The 12,488-nt window shown below is 37.2% G+C and overlaps 1 protein-coding gene and 2 long non-coding RNA genes across 3 annotated transcripts in view; 2 read left to right on the top strand and 1 right to left on the bottom strand.

The window, feature by feature from the left end:
- The window catches only part of LOC307154461 (protein NLRC3-like), a 143,138-nt gene that overhangs the window by 35,475 nt on the left and 95,175 nt on the right, over positions 1 to 12,488 (top strand). The window lies entirely within an intron of this gene.
- Positions 8,444 to 8,876, bottom strand: LOC307154566. Its single transcript, XR_013820386.1, has 3 exons — positions 8,732 to 8,876; positions 8,591 to 8,638; positions 8,444 to 8,495 (listed from the first exon to the last, which is right to left on the bottom strand). It is a non-coding gene; the product is annotated as an uncharacterized lncRNA (long non-coding RNA).
- Positions 9,895 to 11,287, top strand: LOC307154561. The gene is made up of 3 exons (XR_013820380.1): positions 9,895 to 10,350; positions 10,447 to 10,524; positions 11,255 to 11,287. It is a non-coding gene; the product is annotated as an uncharacterized lncRNA (long non-coding RNA).

Below are 12,488 nucleotides of genomic sequence, written 5' to 3'. Positions count from 1 at the left end.
TGAGAAAATGAATATCAATCAATCAATACAGTGAGTGAATTTGATCTTTGACTCTGGTTTCTTTGCTCCTCTCCTAGTTACTGGACATTAATTGTGTATTAATACTCTAAGGTGATTTAGAACCGTAGTAGCAATCAGTGCATTCTACAGCCTTCAACACACATACAATCCACCACATCCATACAGTCAGATTTCTCCAGCTTTTCTCGAAGAATAGGGCTGATGTCTGACCTCATTCCACTCCATAGGCGCTGTTTCAATTCTTGGAGATCTGTTTCAATAAGCTCCTCAAGTGCCTCAGTCATCACTCTTTTAGTGGCGGCCATTTTGAGTCACTGGGAGAAAAAGGACAAAACAGTCTTAGAACTGGGACTGATCTGGGACCATCGTCCAACAGTCTAGTGGACATCAATTTATCACACACATAAAAACAAAACTTTTAGGTTGATCTATATTAGCTAATTTACATGAACGTAATGAAATGTCTTTTAAAAGGTTAATTTCTTTTTCCAAGCAAATATTACTATGCAATTAATTGAAATGATTACTAATTAATCAGGCCTACATTTTTGGTTTGTACCCGAGCCCCACCGCCCTTTTTTATTCGTCATGTAAAATATTTTGATAATAATAATAATAATAATAATAACTTTATTTTGTATAGCGCTGTTACGGAATTATGTAATTTCGTATAATGTTTTGAGTTTGTATATTGTTTGTATTTGTATTTATTTTGTTATTGTTATTTTTTGTGTGTGTGCTTATTTTGCTGTTTGTTTTAGGATTACGATGATTAGCTGTGAGCTGGCTCCACCCCTTTACGTGGGTTTAAGACCGTGCTTCCGTTTCCAGAGGACGAGTTGTTGCGATTCCGGGCCGGTCGCACTTCTCCTGGCTCCTCTCCAGCCGTCAGACCATTGTTGTAGCAGCTTACGTTAATTACTTTTTTTTGTCTTTGTTTTCAGTGGTGTTCTTTGTAGGGTTGACCTGCCCTTTTCTTTTGAAATCCTGTTCGTTCTGTTTTGTTAGAGTATGGAGGGTTAGCCTATTTGTTGTCATTTTGATTTTGGATATTTTGAGGGAAGTTAGTTGCTTATTTTATTTATTATTTGTTTTGTTTGTTATTTTGGGCCTTGGGTCTTCCTGAAGACTATAACACCTACTGTTTTTTTTTTTCGTTACTTTATTTGAATACATCCAACTTTCAAATTGTTCAAATTTTCTTGTCTTAATAAAACGTTTATCGTTTTTCTTGATTTTTGAAGTCATTTGAGTCCTTTGGGTCTGACGACTGGGCGTGGGACACATGTTTATTTATTTATTTTATTCTTTTGTTACGATTAACCCTAGACGAATCGTAATAAATGGGGGCTCGTCCGTTTTTTCGTTAGGCCATAATTTTTGTCCTCTCGTTTGATTATTTTCGTTTTCTCTCATCTTCGGGAACAGTGTTTTTCGGAAATCTTGCTGGTGAGTACACTATTTGCTAAATGCATGTATTGTTGTTTCTGATTGGCATCTTTTATTTGTGCAGGGGAGTTGGAAATAGTTGTATAATGGACTTTAGCATTGAAGCGTTTAGACTTTCACCTACTTTGCAAGCATTAGAGAAATGTTGTAAATCTGACTTGTTTCTGATAGCTGATTTTTACGATATACCTATTCCAAGAGCTGGGACAAAGCAAGTAATTCGGGAAACTTTGTGTGATAGGTTAGTGAGGATCAGAGTTTTTGAATTTGATGAATCCGGTCCAGAGTTGCGAAATGCCAAAACAGGTGTGCAGCAGGATGCGGAAGCCACTGGTGGGGAATCTGTGGATGGAAATGCTGTGGCTAATCCACTAGTAGGTTTAAACACAGAAGATCTTAAACTGGCAGTTAGGCTTAAAGAACTTGATTTAGAAGTTAAGCGGCAGGAGCATAGCACACAGCTTTTGAAGATGAAGCAGCACGATCTGGAAAGCCAAGGTGCGCGTCGTTTGCCGGTGAGTACATTTAAAGTTCCTTTATCACCTGCCCCTTCTGCTAATGTTGATTCTCATGTGTCACCTATAAATTCAAATGAATTTGACATCAGTAGACAAATTCGATTAGTCCCTACGTTTAGAGAAAGTGAGGTTGACTCCTATTTTAATGCGTTTGAACGTATAGCCGCTGCCTTGCGTTGGCCTAGGGAAATCTGGCCGCTTTTACTTCAGTGCAAGTTGGTTGGGAAAGCGCAGGAGGTATGTGCTGCTATGTCAATTGAAGACAGTCTTGACTACGATGCATTAAAGGCGTCTGTGCTCCGAGCCTATGAGTTAGTCCCAGAAGCTTATCATCAGAAGTTTCGTTGTCATTTAAAAGGTGCCAATCAGACGTTTGTGGAGTTTGCCCGTGACAAGGGAGCTCTTTTTGATAAGTGGTGTCAATCCAGCAAGGTAAGTGATTTTGGTAAACTTCGTGAATTGGTATTACTTGAAGATTTCAAGAATTCGTTATCTGATAGAATCGTGGTGCATCTAAACCCAGCAAGCAATTCGCTTTATTCACCTGGCGGCCATTTTGAAAACTCGAACGCCGTTGAGGGTACACAAACCCTGAAGTTTGACTCCGACGCAGCACAAGCAATGGAAACTCCAGTGTGGACCACCAATCTTTCCTGTCTTCCAGAATTAACTATACAAAATGTGGAGCAGTGGGCCAGTACCGACTGCAACATCCCCCGGGCTGTGTTACTTAAGGGATACAGTAACTGGATCGAAGGTTTTATCCACGATATTGAAGGTATGAATGGACGCTAATTTACCTCAGTTTCTAGTAGCTTGTAGCAGCTAGGGGTAGTAAGTTTAGCTGTGATATGGAATTGTTGACTATGTGTACTATGTTAGATTTTATTTAACACTTAACATGTCTATGTTAGATTTTATTTAACACTTAACATGTCTTTAATCGACAGTTAATAGGAGCCCATCACACATATTTGTGAGGGCTAGGTCTTTTCCCTCGGTGCGGAAAAATGAGGCACCTTACAACATACAGGTGCTAAGTGGTACAAACTGCTCAGTTCGCAGAGCAGTGCCACAGTTAAACCAGCTTGCTAAATGTTCATTATGAGTTTATATGAGTTATATGAGTTTATATCAACAATGTACCTTTCCCTGTCTTACTGAAAATAACATGTTGATTTTATCTCATTAACATGTTATCTGTAGTTGTTGTAATATCACATAAGCCTCATTAATATCTACTCAAATATTATCTTATTTCAAATTAGCAAAGCCAGACAGGGCTAGGTGCATGTTGCTATTACTTGTTGACAATGATAGTGTAATGACAGTATAACTATCAGGTAAGTGATAAGGTAAGGTAAGTATTAACATTCATGTTAAGATAAGAGTTGCTCAGTTCCTGGAGCAGTGTATCCAGGGTTGAGGAAGGTTCTTCAAAATGTAATTAGCTTACAAATCTGTTTAAAATTGACATAATATGGAATCCATACTGTTCGATCTTAATATGAGCTTTTCCACAACCCTGACTTTTTTGTACAATGAGTGTCCAAGATATTAGGTATCTTTCAAGTTGTGTTCACAAGCATCACAGCTGTAAACAACCTACCACTACCAGCATGTAGCTGTAATATTTTCATGGCAGATAATTTAAATGCCAGATGTACCTAATTCACTGCACACTAAGTGTATGTGTGTGTGTGTATGTATATATATATATATATGTATGTATGTACGCACGTACGTACGTACGTACGTACGTACGTATATATACGTATATATACCTATGATATATACGTACAGTACCAGTCAAAAGTTTGGAAACATTACTATTTTTAATGTTTTTGAAAGAAGTCTCTTATGCTCATCAAGCCTGCAGTTAAAAAAAAAAAAAAAAAAAAAAAGTAATATTATGAAATATTATTACAATTTAAAATAATAGTTCTCTTTTTTAATATACTTTAAAATGTAATATATTTTTGTGATGCAAAGCTGAATTTTCATCAGCAAGTACTCCAGTCTTTGGTGTCTTATGATCCTTCAGAAATCATTCTAATATGCTGATTTATGATCAGTGTTGGAAACAGTTGTGCTGCTTAATATTTTTTTTATAACCTGAGATACTTTTTTCAGGATTATTTGATGAATAAAAAGTTAAAAAGAACTGTATTTATTTAGAATAGAAATCTTTTGTAACAATATACACTACCGTTCAAAAGTTTGGGAACAATAACTTTTTTTTTTAAAGAAATTAGTACTTTAATTCAACAAGGATGCGTTAAATTGATAAAAGGTGATGGTAACGATTTATATTGTTAGAAATGTTTTTATTTTGAATAAATGCTGTTTTTATGAATAAATGCTGTTAACGTTTTACTCATCAATGAATCCTGAAAAAAGTATTCCAAAAAAAATATTAAACAGCACAACTGTTTCCATCATTGATAATAACTGAGTATCAAATCATCATATTAGAATGATTTCTGAAGGATCATAAGACACCAAAGACTGGAGTACTTGCTGATGAAAATTCAGCTTTGCATCACAAAAATAAATTACATTTTAAAGTATATTAAAAAAGAGAACCATTATTTTAAATTGTAATAATATTTCATAATATTACTGATTTTTTTTTTTTTTTTTTTAAACTGCAGGCTTGATGAGCATAAGAGACTTCTTTCAAAAGCATTAAAAATAGTAGTGTTTCCAAACTTATATATATATATATATATATATATATATATATGCCATATATTTGTTAATAGCAACTCTGAAGTGTCAAGTGTCTAAAGTTTGATTATCTTTTCAGGTGGAGCTGTCACTTGAGCAGCCATTTATAAGGGAGACGCAGTGCAACTGCAAAGCTGGCTTGGGACAGTGCAACCATCTCATCGGGCTGCTCTACACTCTCGCTCACTTTGCCAAGATGGGCTACACATCTGTCCCCCCAACAACGAGCAAGACGTCACTGCCTCAAACCTGGCACGTTCCATCGAGGGCACTGGGTGTCAGTCCAAGAACGGTGAGCTCTGTGAGTGTCTCAAAGCTAAAACCACCGGTGACCAACGCACCTCCGCCAAAGAGGCAACGCTCGTCTGAAGGGGTGATGTCAAACTTGTACTGTCCTGTGCCACTCCCGCTTCCATCAAATGCCTTTGCAGAGAGCCTACACCGAAACCTGAGTCAAATAAAAAGCAAGAGTCAGATGTTCAAGCTGCTGGAGGAGAACAGAAAACAGCCTGCTGCTCTTGTCTCTACCGCCTTTGGAGACCTTCCAAAGGGATCTGTGCTTACCTACCACGCAACACAGTCTTCCAGGGCTAATGATGATCCCCTGTTTCCCTTACCATCACAGCCATGCTCATTTTACACTGTCCTGGATGAAACTGAGTCATGCTACTATGGTGGCCTGGTGGTCACTCAGGCTGTTGCAATACAGCTGGAGATCGAGACAAGGGAACAGAGCCATAGCAAGACCTGGCATAAAGTTCGAGCCAACCGTCTTACCTCCTCTTCCTTCAAGAGGATCTGTTCAAGGGTGGCAGACTGCAACGTATTAGCGGCCAATTTGAAAAAGAAAATAGTGCAGACTAAGGTGATGAAGAGAGGTTTGGAACTGGAGCCTGTTGCTGCGGCCGAATATCAAGACCTCACTGGCTATGAGATCTTCCCCTGTGGGTTCGTCATCAACCACCACGCCCCACACCTAGGTGCCTCACCTGACCGAAAAGTGATTGACCCCAGTGCCTCACCAACGCACGGCCTCCTGGAGATCAAGTGCCCCAACAAAGAGAGCGTGAGGGATTGCAAGTACTTGCGTTGCAAGGCTGATGGTAGCCTTAGCCTGAAGACCACACACGAGTACTATTTTCAAGTGATGGGGCAGATGGGCATCACTGGGTTGAAGTGGTGTGACTTTTTTGTGAAGTGCAGTGATGACCATCACTTGGAGCGGGTGCACTTCCAACCAAAGGAGTGGGAGAACATGAAATGTAAATTGGACACATTCTTTTTCTCTCACTTTCTGCCGTCTTTGTGTAACAAAATCATGTAATACATCACTGATAATCTGTTTATGTATATAGTTCTCTTTTGTTAATGTTTTTAAATGGTCTGTTCCTAATGTAATTTCTAATGTTCTGACCTGTTCCGGTTCCTTTTTCATACTTCTATGTACATGGTTACCTTTACAAACCTAGACCATTGTGCCTATCAATGTTTTTTGAATGGCCTGTTTTCTGATGTTCTGGTTCCTTTTCCATGCTTACAGTATACAGGCAGGCCATTTTACATTATTCCCCTGTACCAACTTCTATGTACAAAGTTACCTTTACAAACCTAGAGCAGTGTGCCTTTCAATGTTTTTTGAACGGCCTGTTTTCTGATGTTCTGGTTCCTTTTCCATGCTTACAGTATACAGGCAGGCCATTTTACATTATTCCCCTGTACCAACTTCTATGTACAAAGTTACCTTTACAAACCTAGACCATTGTGCCTATCAATGTTTTTTGAATGGCCTGTTTTCTGATGTTCTGGTTCCTTTTCCATGCTTACAGTATACAGGCAGGCCATTTTACATTATTCTCTTGTATCAACTTCTATGTACAAAGTTACCTTTACAAACCTAGAGCAGTGTGCCTATCAATGTTTGTTTGATGTTTTCTGATATTCCGACCTGTTCTGGTATATTAAATTATAAAGTTAAGAAGGACATCATCCATGTGTAATACAATTGTACTTTATTCTTTAGATAGATACACATACAGTAGCTTATACATACACACACATACATGTAAAACAATCACTCACAGGTATGTAAAAGTAAAGAGCATGAGAAGTGATTATAAGGTCTGACAGGGACTGATCCTGTGATACACTGACCATGATAAGGTGCTATGGTAACAATACAAGTTCACATATTTGTATAGATTCATAAAGAAGAACAATAATGATGGTTAAGGCTTTGTACAGATTCATAAAGAAGTATAATAATGGTTAAGGCTTTGTATAGATTCATAAAGAACAATAATAATGATGGTTAAGGCTTTGTACAGATTCATAAATAAGACGTATAATAATGGTTAAGGCTTTGTATAGATTCATAAAGAACAATAATAATAATGGTTAAGGATTTGTATAGATTCATAAAGAACAATAATAATAATGGTTAAGGATTTGTATAGATTCATAAAGAACAATAATAATAATGGTTAAGGATTTGTATAGATTCATAAAGAACAATAATAATAATGGTTAAGGATTTGTATAGATTCATAAAGAACAATAATAATAATGGTTAAGGATTTGTATAGATTCATAAAGAACAATAATAATGATGGTTAAGGCTTTGTACAGATTCATAAAGAAGAATAATAATGATGGTTAAGATTTCAGTTTTAGAGATCTACATAACAGTGGTAGATATTTACATTAACATTACAATTTTAAAAGAGAGGACCTTGAAAGTTAGTTAAAAGGGCACAGACGGCCCACAGTTGGTTAACGGAGCCCACAAGTGTCATGGGTAAGACTTTATCAAAAATATGGTACTCTTTAATCCGCCTAATTGCGCGCTCTACATGAATTCGCAGTCTTGCTATCGCTTGAGTCTTTCGTACTTCATCTGCAGTGAAGTGTCCACTTGGGCCTAAAAAAGGAGGCATTACAAGGGAGACCTGTCTTTCAGAGAGAAGGTCCTCGATGAGAAAGCCTTTATCGGCCATTACCATATCTCCTTCTTCGAGAACAGAAAGGATACCTGATTTTTTGGTAATTTCTTTGTCAGATATTGAACCTGTATATAAATCACTGACAAAAGTCACTTCACCTGAGGGGGCAATGCCTATTAGGCCCTTGAATGTGGTGTTACATTTGTAGTGTGAATAAATCGCTGAGTTAAGGACCTTGGAGCTAGGTTTCTGTACATGAATTTCAGTGCAATCCAATATAACTCTAGTAGCCGGGAACGTGCATTTAAAACAATCTGGCATAAGTTCATCCACAGTTTTCCTTGAAGGCCACATTGGAAGTGATCCCAACATAAAATACAAATAATTGACCCAGGTCACACAGATCCTGCTTACTGTTGACTGTGATACATGGAAACGGGTTGCAAGATCGTGCTCAGGAAATCCCTGCCTCAACCTACAAAGAAAAAGAAAAAACTGGTCCATAGTGGACAATTTAGAGGCGCTAAAGCCTTGACGAAGTACCTCCCCACTTGAATGTTTAAGTCGCTGCGCCTGACTCCATCCCACCATATTTTCTGCAGTAGGTTGCAGGGCCATAAACACAGCTTTAAATGTATCGTAATCTGGGAACCCTGTATAAAATGATATCTGTTTATCATCACCTTGAAAATTTGAAATCAAAAACTGTTTTTGTTGAAGCTCTAAAATTAAAAGTTCTTGATCACCGATGGTCTTGCGGGCTTCCTCAAGTTGATCTTGAAGTGAGGGAGGCAGTGCAGCATATTCATGGTCTGGGTGCGGAGGGGGTGTCTCTTCACTGGAAGTATAAGAGAAACATATTGATGGACACATTAGGTGTTTTACAATGATACTCATGCTCAATTCATGTAACCAATTACATCTTTTACATACCTCAACACATTCACACCATGTCGATCATCCAGATCCGTGGAAACATTACTGGAAATCATCAACAGAGAAATACTGTCAATACACACAGTTAATAAATGCATTACAAACTAGTAACTTAATTCATCTAATGTTAAATACTACCTTGCAGTTCTAACAACACTCCTCCTCTCTGATCTGACAGAACTCCATGCAAACACAGTTGGCACAGCTCCCTGTTTCAACTTGGTGATGCCAGTCTTGCTTTTCACAAGGCAGTCTGGGAGGAAATGCTCCGAGCACACTTTTGTGTATGTGTTTATCTGCATCAGCAAATAAAATGCAATCATATAAACATTTTTACATGTATAATTTTATTGATCAGACTCAATCTGACTCCTGTACATCCTCCTAGCTATGAAAACTGATGTGATGTGTTCCCTAGGTTAGCTTGAAGTTGTGACTAGAAGCTAATACAAACAAGGTCACTCAGAATATGCTTATACTAGTGAATCTGTGGTGGTAGATTTAAATAACATACTACTAATTTTTGACTAGGCTGTATATTTCAACAACCTGGCTCTCTGCCTTAATCTATCTACTAAAACTTGTTAGTTCTGTCCTAGCCTAGCTAGCGATACAAGCTAACGTATGGAGACGGCTTAGCCTCACAGCACCAGACATAAACTTACCTTAAAATTACGACCAGGATCCCTTCTGATGTTTATTATCCATTGTCGACGTAGTCCCTGATCTTTTGGGAAACGGTGAAATGTTTGTCCTCTATTCGATTTTTTCCTGTGTGATGAAGTGCATTTGGTAACACAGCAGTGAGGCGCCATTGCACTGACAGAATTCGCGCTGTGAGTGAGAACTCCCGGAAGTGGTAAGTGTACCCCTCAGGCTCGGTGGAACGTTCGAGGTGAATAAGGCGAATAGCCGTCATTTCAACGTCTGGGTTAAATATAGACCCGATATAGTCCGGCTATGTGTAACCCACTTTTAGCCCAAATAACATTCAATCTGGATAAATGTATTTTTTTCCAAAATAACTTGTGAGATGTATGATATTCCATCATGTAAGCAAAGTCAACTGTGCTTACAAGTTGTTTGGTTTGCTTTATTTTACATGTTATATGTGTAGGCTGTGCGTAGCCACGATTTAGCTCGTATTCAGACCCGGCTATTGTAACCCACTTTTAGTCAAAACTGATTAATTGTAGTTTTTTTGCCAGGAAGTGCATGAAATGGTTTATATTTCATCACGTTCGCATTGGTAATGATATCTACAAGGTTCAGTGTGTCATTTCACGACGTGGTCGATCTGTAGTCACGATTTAGCTCCGAATTGGACGGGCTATATGCGGTCTGCTTTAGCCCACCTGGCGAAATCAAAGCAATCTGGTCTACGTACGGCTTGGCTATAGCCCTGATTCAGACCAGCGATATAGTATAAGAATATTAGTCTTAAAAATGTTTTCGCTCACACAGCTTAATGTTTGCTGTCACACATAAACATAACATTCATACACAATCTACGATATGACTGTCTATCATTTCAAATTAAATCAAATGCAATGGCATTTCTCAACCGCTAGATGGCACAATCGAAACACTACTGAGACATGACTACTGGGACTACTGGCATTGCGCGACTAGATCACTTTAGCCAGATCTCGCGATACACATATCCTCCATTTTCAATTTTATTTTACACGAGGCTGCTGTCGGAGAGCAACGGGCGAGCAACACTCTGAAAACCTTCAAATTTCTACTTCGATCTTGTAAGTATGAATGCTATTTTTTGTTATGTTTATTATTTAAATTAGTTAGTTGTTATAATGTGTAGAAACCGTGACATTTTAACATTACCATTGCAGAGTACTATTTTTCTCCAACAAGTTAACGTTACCTGCACGTGTTATTGCAACTGTGTGCCCATATCTAAATTCAAGGTGGTAAGCATGAAACTATGAATATTATCATTACTATTTTTTATTATTATTAAAGATACCAATATATTTTTGTTTTTAGATTAGAGTAAGAAATAATAGTTTTTGATTTAAGGCAAATTTTCAAAGTACTTTACATAAAACTTAACAGCAACATAGTGCAACATGAAAAGAAATTATACATTTTTTTTTTTTCCTTTCCAATTAATAAAAGGTAGTGGCAAACAGTAAAGTCTTTAAACTCGATTTAAAAGAATTAAAATATGCAGCATACATTCAGTTTTCAGTGAATTTGTTTCAGATATGGTGCATAAAAACTGAATGCTGCTTCTCCATGTTTTGTTTTGACTTTTTATTTTTTATTTTGACTTATAAATTTGATATAAAAGTGTATGTCTACTGTCCCAGATGACCTGAGAGGTCTGCTCTGGATGGTTCATAATGCATCAGAAGATTAGAAATTTACTTTGGCCCTAAAATGTTAATTAATTTAATAACCAGCTGTAGTACTTTGATATGAATTCTTTGACAGACAGATAGTCAGTGTAAAAACCTCACAACTGGAGTGATGTAATCCACTTTATTTGATTTAAAGACACTGTTTATTGCAAATTATCCAGCAATCAGTCAACAAAGTACAGCAATTGAATATACAGAACACTTGTCACTGACTACCATTAAATGTCTTGTTACCAACATTCTTCAAAATATATATTTTTATGTGTGTGTTCAACAGAAGAAAGCCATACAGGTTTGGAACCAAGTGAAACTGAGTAAATGCTTACATGATTTTTTTTTTTAAGTGAACTACTACCACATAAGTATCTTTTTATGTTCATTATATACTAGGTCAGACTTAATGTACATTATCATCACTACATTGGTTACCTATAAAGTTCCGTATTAATTACAAGGTATTGCTACTGACTTATAAAGCCCTAAACGGCTTAGCTCCAGTCTATTTAACCGATCTTCTATCACCCTATAATCCATCGCGCTCTCTAAGATCACTAAATTCGAGGCTTTTGGTCATACCTAGGATATCCAGATCCACCAAAGGAGGAAGAGCATTTTCACATTTAGCTCCAAAACTCTGGAATAGCCTTCCTGATACTGTTCGTTGCTCAGACTCGCTCTCCCAGTTTAAAACTAGATTAAAGACGCATCTTTTCGGCCAGGCATTCATGTAATATTTTTAATCTTACAGTTCAAACTACAATCCGGCCTCTAGTTCATAAATGCCAGAGGAGAACTGGCCCCCGACTGAGCCTGGGTTCTCCCAAGTTTTTTTTTTCTCCATTAGGTCACCTGATGGAGTTTTAGGACACCATTAGGTCACTTGATGGAGTTTTTCGGTTCCTTGCCACTGTTGCCTTTGGCTTGCTCAGTTGGGGATATTTTGGGGATATTCAATTTTATTTTATCAATCAATAAATTCCACTAGAAACAAACCTTGTTGTATTATTTTAATTTAACACTGTGAAGCTGCTTTGATACAATCTGTATTGTGAAAAGCGCTATACAAATATACTTGACTTGATTTGACTAACCAATAGGGAATGTTCTTGGGAACATTCTGGGAACGTTCTGGGAACCAAAAACTAACGTTCCCAGAACGTAAAATTGTTAGCTGGGTATATATGCCTACGAATATTTTTAGATCATGTACATAAAATAAGGAAAGATATTTCTCTAAATGGACACATTTTTTCTTTTTGAACTGTAGCCTAGTTAAAGTGTGGTAAATTCAGCACAGTGCAAAAGCAGTGCTGATCTGCGTCCAAATTAACTCTTTAACAAACTACTGAAAGTACTAAAGACTGATAAATTACCTTCTTAAAATACATGTAAATTATCAAAAAAGTAGGCCTACATTTATTTCAAACTTCCTGCATCACACATTGCTGTAGCAAACATTTAAAACTGAATCAACAGGTAGGCTAGTTTAATTTTAATTATAGATAACATTT

This window comes from Squalius cephalus, assembly GCF_949319135.1.
Source record: "Squalius cephalus genome assembly, chromosome: 2".
NCBI classification, from domain to species: Eukaryota; Metazoa; Chordata; class Actinopteri; order Cypriniformes; family Leuciscidae; genus Squalius; species Squalius cephalus.
This window is presented reverse-complemented; position numbering and strand designations above follow the sequence as displayed.